Below are 10,957 nucleotides of genomic sequence, written 5' to 3'. Positions count from 1 at the left end.
GGGCAGAAATTCAGTGTGATCCAAAATATGATCTGCTGGTTTGCATGGCAAAATTTTTATCGGTTTGAATAGAGGGGTTTTACTCCCTTTTCCCTTTCCAGAGTTACACAAGCAGATGATGGAGAGAGGGGAAAAAGCAGAAAAGTCCTAATTTCTATAGCTATAACCACACTTCAGTCCAATCAGTAATGCCTCTATTCAAAATGAAACTAGAGTTATGCTAAACAAAGATCACAGAGATTGTTTGGAATCAGCCACGTGTATATTCTAGGCAGTGCTGGCTCTTGCAAACCTTTTCTATCTCAAATATCTTTCACTTCCTCAGCTCCTGCCAATGTAGCAATTTCTCTATCACTCAAACCCTAATATTAAAATGAGGTAAATAAAATGTAACACCCCTCCATTCTACCCCCATCCCCAGGTCCCTTCCTGACCATTTTGGTAAAGAAGTAAGATTACCAATTATTCTTCAGGATTTAACAAAGCAATGAAACAGCAGCCAACTCTTACGATTATTCAGTAAAAGTGTAACAAGTAATAGGTGTGAAACATCAGTATCAGCAATTTTTAGTGTGTAAAGAAAAGGAAAGCCAGCAAATATAGATTTCAGGGGAAAACAAACAAACAAACAAAAAACACCAGCCAAAAAGTACACGTGCATGGCATCACTTGTACCAAACCCCTGCTTAAGCACTGACCCCTAAAAATCCTCCTCAGACAAGTGACAAACTTTAAAAAGTAAACTGTATGACAGACAAACAGAAGTTACCACAAGAAAAATACAATCCAGGGGACAATGCAGGGGGGATGAAGCCAAAACACTGATGCTAAAAGGACTGAAAACTTGCACTTTAGTTTCTATTTCCCCTGTGAGATAGTGTGGGTGAAAGTGGGAAGGGAAAAAAAAAAAAAGGTGCTAGTGGGAAATGTCTTAAGAATTAGTATGTTATGGCATTGCTTTGGAAAATGGTTCCAAGTGAATTATTCTTAGTGTTGAAATGTGATTTTAGAATACAACTCCCTCATTGAAATAAAAAGAAGAAAACAAACAAATAGTTACCCATTCTCAACAAAAAAAACATTTGCAAAAAAACCTGACAAAAATTGTAAAAAATCCTAACAAATTACCAATCGAAAAAATTCAGAATCTGGCATTTCCATCTGTCCTGCACTTTATTAAGTTTAGTGGGTTTAATGTAATGAAAATCCAGTAACATAAAAAACACCAATACAGTACTACTTTAGAGAAGAAAATAGGAAAAAGTTGCTCATCTTTCCATAAAGGTTCGGGAAAAGCAAAGATTAATACAATGTTTCATTTCTGGTGAAACACTTGCAACCTGAATCTCATTTAGGGTTCTGGCTGGAATAAGAATTCATCTCAGCTGTAAGCCACAAGAACAACAACTTTGTTTAGAACAACAGAAAACTCAACAAGTACCCAAAAAAAACCCCAAAAACCCAGCCCCGCCCCCCCCCCCCCACCCAACCAACACCAACCCGCATATTTCTGATGAGTTCTGGTCGTATAATTCTTACTGGGTTTAAGCCATCTATGGCAAAGAGAAATTAGCGTATTATTTAAAAACCCCACTCCAACACCTCACCCTAAATTATAGTATTTCAATCTACAGCATGGTACAGATGAATGCAATGCTACTCCTGTTCCCCCTCCACCACATAATATTGTTACTTTGTATGATGCTTTCTTGTTGCCATGACATCCCTTATACTGTACATCTCTTTACCCTTACATTATTTTTTCCCTATTGACATTCAACCCGTGGTCATTTTACCCCCAGGTCAAAAACTTATAAATATGTGTTCATTTTCAAAATTATACATTTGATCTGTTGAATAAGGTGTATCACTCCAGACCTCAGACAGTCTGCTTTAGGTAGGAATACACAATGCTGTTTCTAAGCACATGAGGACTGAGATTGTCCTTGGACAGTGAGCAGTCCTTCCAAAATCTGTCTTGGTGTGTGTTTGTTCAGCACTTACCTATAGGATTCTGACCCCAAGGAGACAGACGGTCAAGCACCCTAATAAACGTCACTCCTGTTTGAACGTTCAATTTGTTCTCTCAATTTCCCTTTATGTCTGGCCAAGATGCTCGTTCTCCTAACTCGTAATCTATGCTGCAGCATTCACCTCCATTAAAATGTTTGTCTACCCACCCCGGAGATTCCCGGCACATACAATCGACCTGGCTGAAGGCAGATACACCAACAAGGGGATACCCATCCAAGAGGAAAACCTCTGGTTCCCAAGAACCTGCTTTTTGCCTACATGCCCTTGGGTCTTTCGCTTATGATTGCTACCACTGCTCCCCTCAGCTGCACCTCAGTTCCCCTCAGCGAGCACGACACTCAGGCAGTTACATCCCACCGTGCCAGCTGCGCTCCGGGCCGAGCGCGGCGAGCCGAGCTGCGGCTCCGCAGGGACGAGCGCACGGAGAGAGCCGAACAGCAGACCCGCAACTGTTAACAACTACAAAGTCAGGCTCAGAGAACGAGAAAGCCGACTCCTCTTCCCAAACAGCAACAGGTTGCTCCTCACCACCCCCGCCCAGCCCCGGCCCCAGCCCCCGGAGCGAGCAGGTGCCCGCCCGGAATGGCGCGGCCGCGGTCACTCACCGCCAGCGCGGGCGAGGAGGGTCCGGTGCGCTTGGAGCCGCGCCGGGAGCTCAGCCGCCGCCAGGACTCGGCCAGGCGCCCTCGGCCGCCGCTCGCCGCGACCTCGGCACCGCTGCCCCGCTCAGCTCTGCCGGGGCTCAGCCGCCACTGCTTCATGCCCGCGGCACGGCTGAGCCCCGCAGCCGTCTCGGGGCCGCCTCAGGCGCTTTATCGGAGCTGTCCGGCGCGGCGGAGGGGCGGGCCGGGGCGGGCCCGGGAGGGCGGCACCTCCTGGGCATCGGCCCCGCGGGACTGCCCCGAGGGACTGCGGGGGCTCCCGGAGGGCCGGAGGCGTATCTAGCAGGAAAAGGAAGTTTTTTAGTCTGCAGCGAGAATTAGGAAACAGGCACAGAAAGACAGGTAGGTGTGCTGTGCTCAGACATAACAAGTTATGACGCGTGTTCATCTCCTGTCTAGATCATGCCAAAATCGTGCCAGGAGGCTTCTTGTAAGTACACTACGTTAATAGTTCTAGGAAAATAAATTAGTAGTTTCCCTACAATGAAATATGTTTATTCTTAATGTCTAGCAACAGACACATGTGCACAGCCTCCGCTCTAAGCCAAGCGTTTTCCCCTCCTGTTTACACTTAGGGGATGAAAACACCAAGCCAATAAAAAGATGGCATCGTACCTGTTGTACTATGACGCACCTTTGGGGGGCCTGCTTTTCTTTCTTAAGATCAAGAAGGAGTACCTCTGAAATTAAGTCTCTTTACTAATACTGAAAGGGTTTCCTGCAGTGTTGGTCAGGGTCCTGATTCGTTATAACCCTACCAGGCACTTAAGAGCAAGCACAGGGGTTCATCGTCTGTGCGGGCTGAGCGCAGGACACTGCTGCAGTGCCACAGAGGAAATCTGCCTCATCCCTGCCCTCCGAGCTCACTGCTAATTTTTCTTCCCAAAGGGAGAGGATGCTCAAGTCCCCACAGCTGAAATAACAAGGCAGCTAATCTCTGTTTTCCAGGCATGATTAAAAACACAGTGTGTGTTTTGCAGATATTAAACCATTGATTTGCATTTATGATTTAACCCTTCTTACAAAGATTTCTTAAAAGACCATTTTACTGAGAAAGTCAGACATATCCCTCCTCCTTTCTCAAGTAGCTTAACCTTCTATTGTAAAAATTATTTTATGACATTATAATGAACTATATTATTCTAGTTATAGCTTATGTGATTTATGAAAACATATCTTTTCCTCACAGTGTATCTATTGTCATAATATTAAACAAGAAAGCTGGGTCAGAGTTTCCAAAGAATATGTTAAACTCCTTATTAAATATATGTTGGAAGCAAATGATTAAGAATTTTGTTGTGACTTTAGGTAGTCTAATGCTCTGCAAACCCCTAATCACACTCAAGACTACCTTTAAGTGAAGACAGACAGGGTCTGTTGGGAGGGTCTGTTCTTCCAATACCTGTGACTATAATAGCAAGTTACTTCATTTGGGTGAATTATTCTCATGAGTGCTTTTATCTTTGTTTATTTCCCTCTGAGGCACAAGAACATTTGGTCAGCTTTGCTGATGGTGTTAATTAGCTATATCATTTTAATTATATAAAAAGATTAATAGATTAATAGATTAATGGATTAATCTACAGATTAATTTCTCTGATGTCTCTATCTCTTAGTAGCAACTATCAAATTTCCCAAATCCAGTGTTTTCCTTTAAACATTCTTTAAAGGAATCTAGTGATTTTCAAATCCCACAAAAATTTGTAAGCGAGTTAAAAAGTCAAATTACATAAAACTCAGAAGACATGCTCTTATGGATTCTTTTTGGGAGAATGGGGAACAAGAATCTCAAGAAATCAAAATAATTAAAGAACAGGATTAAACCATATTTATGCTACTGATTTGTCACTAGTCTTGTTAAGCACTTTGCCAGCTGGAATATGAAGTATATTGCCTTCATCTCTTTAGTTACACAGACAGCACTATACTACTTATTCAGCTCACAGTACCATGTAAGATATAAGAAAAGCAAAAAAGTGTTCATATTTAAAACAAATATAGCAAAGTAAAAAATAAAAAGGCTATTTTAAATAAGATGCAAACTTCAAACTAAAATAGAACAAAATTATAGCCAAAAGCAATTGAGCTTCAGTAAGTCTAATATACAGCACAGGCCATTTAAATAACATCAGAAAGTCAAATTTTGTGAAAAGCAATTCACACATCAATAGACAAGAAAATACTGTTTTTCTCTGATGTTAGGATGAAACTTCTAGCACAGAGAACATCTCCCTTCTTACTTCTGTCCATGATTAGACTGAACCTGACAATCTTAAGTGCCACGCAGCTTTTTATAAAAAAAAAGTTTCAACTTATTGCATGATCTGACAACTCTTAGTGCAATGTGTTTGGTTATTGATCCCTTCACAGGATTGTTTTCCGACACTTATACACATATTTATACACATTGTATGTATTATACAAACCACAAGGCTGTTCCACATACGCTTCTAGATGCTGCTGTTGCGGTCTTTATCAGTATACTGTATGCCTGGCAAGAAAGTATTTTCATTTATTAGCAGAGAAGGGCATGACCGCATGTTATGAGTACAGTTGCCTAATATCCTCATTTCAGCCCTTCTCATTCCATCTACAAACTTGTTCTTCACAGACATTCACGGTATGTTAAAGTATTTATCAAGAACTACCTGAAAGCATATCAATAAGTGGTAACAGCATGGTGGCATTTGCCTGATTTATATCTTCTAGCTGAGCAGAGTCCAAGACCCACTGAAGCGTTTGGAACAGTTTGAGCCACTGAGAGGCTTGGGGGCAGTCCCTCAAGGCTGATGAAAAGCTTTCTTTTCACTTTCCATTAGCAAGACAAAAGTTAGAGGATGATTTATGCTGGAAGGAGCCACTAAAGGTCACCTGGTCCAAGCCTCTCCTTAAAGCAGGTTTGTGTAGATCAGTTTGCTCAGGGCTTTGTTCAGCCAGGTCTTGAAACAACCCAGAACTGAAGATTTCATTGCTTCTCTGGACAATGTTTCAGTGCTTAAGCATGGTCTCAGTCAAAAAGCTTTCCATTACACCTAACTGGAATTTCTCATGTTCCCACCTGTGTGTGTTTCCACTTGTTGCTTCACCATGCAATTTCGTGAACAGCCTGCTTCCATCTTCTCTACACCTTCCCATTCAGCACTCAGAGGCAGCAATTCAGACTCTCTGTAGGTTCTATCCTTGAGACTGGACAACTTAATGCTCCCAGTCTCATCAGTCTTATGGATGAGACTCTCTGCAGAGAGCTGGAAGTAACCTCATATTTTTCAGTCCTGGTGCTCATGGCTGAGGTTCAGCCATCTCAATATTTGCTGGAGGCACACTACATCCAGGCCCAAGCAATTCTTCATGAATCTGCTTTAAAAAGTCCCATAGGACATGCACCTGAAGTTAAAAGGGGTCCAGGAGAGTTGTTTGTTACTCAAGGAAAGGATCACCTCCCCCAGGCTCCAGAGTAGTCCCTCCTGATGAGTAAGGAAGTCAAGCAAAAACACCAGGAGGCCTGCACGAAGATTGGGGCAATGAGATCAGGGCAAAACACAAATGTAAAGAGTGTGCAGAAGGTGAGTGCAGTGACATGAATCCTGGGAGGAATACAGAGATCCTAGCATCTCCTGGCACAAAGGGGTGACATTCTTGTAATTCTGGTATAAGAGATAGAAAAGCAATCATAAGCACCATGTAAATATGTGCTATTCCTTGCTGTGTTTCTGAGAGCAGTTTCTGATGTTCTTTTCCTGTTAGTGAAGAGCTTATTTGTATGTATATCTGCTTTAGGTGTACTCCAATTGCTGTCACAGAAGCATGGTGCTGGCAGAGTTGTTACTGAGGGTCTTCTGTGGGACTGTCATCTTTGCAAGGTTGACATTGCTGTGACATTGTAGGGCACAGACGACTGACTTTTGGGCTTTTTGGGCTTGAAAGTACTTCTTCCTCTAACTCATGATATTCCTTTTCAAAGAGTGGGTCATAATATAAAAATACAAGTTTTTCAAAGGCCAAGTACTCTGCCAAGCTTTGTTTTCTTTTTAGTAAACAAAGTCCTCTCAAAATTTCCTACTAGTATAGGAAAAAACCCCCAAGGGCTGATGTAAATGTTTCACTTCCCTTAAAATGGGAAAAATATTGTAGTTTCTTTCATGTATCTACTGCTAGGAGTGGTCGTACACCTCTGCTTTATAACCTTCATTAATCAAAATCTGGCAGGAGTTGTATTCAAAAGTTCTGTACTAAAGTTGCTGCATACTGTTACTATTTTCTAACACAGGTGTTTTTCTTCTTTTTTTATACCTTGCAATTTTGTGGAGAGACAGATAAGTCCTATACTGATATTTTTTGGTGGATACTAAATAAAACTCTTGTTTAGTTCAACCAAATCATGTTCTGAGAGTGCTAGGACTCCAACAAAATACAGCTTTGATTTTGAAGAGTAACCAGCCATAACTTGCTTACTCAATGAATAAAGGTGATCATATGCTTTTCTGCAAGTGAGACAATAAATTCAACCTTGAAAATCGCTTAGAATTCATAGTCTGAATGTGCCATGAAAATATCTCAAATTCCAGACTTTAGATCATAAAGCTGTTTCTATTGAAATTATTGGAGATTACCACAGTAATATTTGTTTTCTAAAACACAAATCAGCAGCAGTCTTGGGTTTCAAAGGCTATAGGTGAAACCCTTTAAATTAAATATTTTTTGTATAATTGGCAGAAAAAGGTTATAAACTTAATAGGAATAGGCTTCTTGTTACAAAACAGACTAAACATTGGATGAAAAGAGTTGGTTTTTTGAATTTATTTTCTTCTGTTCAATGTGAAAGACGTGGAGGTAGAGCTTTATTCACCAGATCACTAGAAAATGAACTTTGTATTTTATGTTTATCTGAGTCATCATTGTAGGATAATGGACTAAATAGAAAAGCACTCTTGCCAATTTATGTCTGGAAAACAAAGTTCAAGTGACCTCAGTGTGTCACAGTAACTTTAAAACTGAATCAGGTATTATTAATGTCTATTTTTTAAATTGTGTCTAATGTCTTAGCCACTTGATCATTCTTGCCTTGCAATGTTTAGGCACCCTTGACACTGGGAGCAGATAGATTGTTTTCTGGGTCACCACTGGAAGAAGCAGTATAAAACATTGGTGATTAATAACTTCTTTTTCCAAACCATGCCTGGTCACCTCATTGAAGCATGAAAGGACAAACAGTGGGAAAATTTTTATGGTTTCTTAGAAGCCTTTAGTATGGTGCTTGTTCAAGCTGAACTCTCTCTACACAGGGTAGTCATTTTGAGCACAGGCTGCAAGATCAAACTTTCAACATTTATGTTTTAATTACATTCAGTTTCTCTTTCTCCCATCTGTTCACATCAAAAGTTCACAGTCTCCACTACAGCATTGTCAGAAACATTTGCAATACCTTAGAAAGTGAGCAGACACCATGAAAGAATACTCCACAGTATTTTTTCTAGTGCTGTTGTTCATTATGCAAAAAAACAGGCAACAAATTCAGAACAAAACAAAGAATTGCTCAGCTTGGATCTTAGCCTATTTTTTACATAAACATTAAATCAAATATTCATTTCAAGATATATTTGGCACTTGGTAGTACAACATTTGATGACACAACATATTTGTGCTTAGACCATGAAACTTGCTTGTAACCCAAGTGAACAATTTTGTTGTGCTATTACAGATGCTCATTCTGCCCTCAGGATAGGCCTCTTGCCTAAGACAAAATGTGTCAAGATACATCCTGGCTTTTTCACAGTATTTGTGTTTTTGTTTAAAATATGCAATTGTCAATTAGTGGAGACAAGTAAAGAAGTCAATACAGCAAGTCATCAAATCACAGAATGATTTGAGTTGGAAGGTACCTTTAAGATCATGCTGATCTGCATCACAGGTTGGGCCATATTATTAGATACAAATGTCAGTAATTTTTCTTCACCAATATAAAACTTCAAGAGAATAAGGAGAGTTATGGCTTTAAAAATGACACTTCCTTTCAGAACTACAGTTTATCCTTAAACTTTAAACTACAGTTTATCTTTATACAGCCATTATAATAAATCATGCTTTCACTAGCCAGCTGAATGATGTTCCTAGCCTTAAACAATTTTGTGCGAATACAAGTCCACAGTATTTAATCCTTCAGTCAAGTAAGCCACAAAGGTGTAGTGAGATTAATCTCAGAATAATTACTTGGCTTTAAAAACCCAGGTCAGTATTTGAAAACTGAGTGGGTTTCCTAAGCATATACATTAGTAACCCCATAATGCTGCCTGAAAACCCCAGGTATATTTTTTTGCTATGTGACCAACATGGGAAAAAAAAATCTGCATCCGTGAGGAGTAGCTTTCATGCCCCTCCTACATTCTATCTTTGAATTAATTCCTCTCAATTATAAAAAAAATATATAGCAAACTCAGACCGTCCTGTGCAAATTTGTCTCTGTTGCTTTTGTACCCCACTCTTGTAATTATATTTTTGTAAATATATGCAAAGCATTGGGACACAGTAGCCTTAATCGAGTGGTAATGCTGGACTTCAACCTGTGATAGTTTTGGATTGCTGAATTAATTGTGACTCAAATTGTGAGTAAGAGATTTTTGATGACTATATAGTTGGCTGTCAGGGATAAAACACTACCAAGGGGAACAGAAGCCGTGCAAGGTGAGTCTATTCAGCACTGGGTCCTTTCTCTGATTTTGCATTTCCATTTCCCTTTTATACTATTAATGCCCGAAATCAAAACTCATTCACTGTTCTGTTCCCTCTGTAGAAATCTGTCATACAAATACTTGAATAGCAGAGCACTACACAACTCAAAAAAAAGATAGGAAGGAAGCAGCAAGTAAGTAAGAAAGTAAAGTTTAGCAAGTAAGAAAGTAAAGTTTCCAGGAAAAGAGAGAGGGACAGTATATTTTGATTAATTTTTCAGATTTTCCTGTACAGTATACAGAAGTTCCATGGCCCCTGCAATGCTCTTTCAATTTTTTTAAGGACAGCATAGAGACATTCAATTCAAAAGTTCTGGAAATCTTGAAGGTAATCCTAAATTATTTTTTCCTCTCTTTTCTTTATGTCTAAAAGAGAATTCCTAGCAAGGGCCACCTTAAGGCCCTTTTCCACAGAAAACCTTCTAGTGCTGAGAGCTCACAAGCTTGAATGAGGTATATATTTTTCTGATAGACAGAACTGGTTTATCTTACCCAGAAAAGTTATTAATTCACCTTTGTAGATAATCACATCATAATCATTATCCATCACTGTAGGTTTGCCTTCATTCTTCTAGACATTCCGCCAGACTTACTGCAAGCTGGAATGGCAGTGACCTCAGAACTGATTCATCTGGCTACCAAGCATCAGTCTTTGCAGAAGATAAGCCCTGAAGAGGATAACTATTGAAATGATCCAGCCACCATTAGCTCTTTAATCTATATAAGAGGAATTTAACAATCCTTTAATGTAGTTCTTACTTCTGACACCTGGCAGATGGGAGTTTAATAGTTCAGTTATTATTCACATACGTAAAGATTTTGACTTTTATTAAGCTAATCATCATAACATTTTCTTTCTAATAAAATTAAGATCTTAGCCCAAAAAAGCACTGGACTTACACTGAACTTCAAAGTCAGCAGTACTGCGAGTGGTTTTTATTGAAACATGAAGCACTACTGAATATGCAAGTACTGCTACATGGAGTACTAATGTGTCATGCCAGCTATCAATGGTTTGATTTTCATATTACCAGAGTTTTAGGTAAGAAAGCTGGTCCTATACATTGCATTCAGAAAAACTGTTATTAGATACAGACCCTGATGATAAGAATTACTTGCTATGCATGACTAAGTTTACCTCTAGAGCTATATGCATGTTTAAGTAGATTACTACTTGAACCTTTGCAAACTTTTGCAAAATAAACCCTCTAACATTACTCTATTGTATTCTTCCTTTGATTATAGTACTTTGGGGTAATTTAAATGACGAGTAGAAGAAAGAAGTATTTTCTTCAAAGCCAAGAAAGAACCTATTGGGGCTGTTTCTAGTTAATGATCTATCTATAAGCCTTAAACCAGTAAATGTTACACTGCAAGAAAAAGTTGTTGGTTTTTCAATGCAGCTAAAAGTAAAAAGGTTTTTTTAGTCTTAAGCATAAAGACTGAAATTTTTTTGTGACTGGGTTAAAAAAATTTTAAAAATTGATTTCTTGGACTTTATTTCATTAGCCTATACAAGGTATCTCTTCCATAATT

Source organism: Chamaea fasciata, unplaced genomic scaffold (assembly GCF_029207755.1).
Source record: "Chamaea fasciata isolate MVZ Bird 193981 ecotype frontalis unplaced genomic scaffold, bChaFas1.0.hap1 SCAF_4, whole genome shotgun sequence".
Classification (NCBI taxonomy): Eukaryota; Metazoa; Chordata; class Aves; order Passeriformes; family Sylviidae; genus Chamaea; species Chamaea fasciata.
This window is presented reverse-complemented; position numbering follows the sequence as displayed.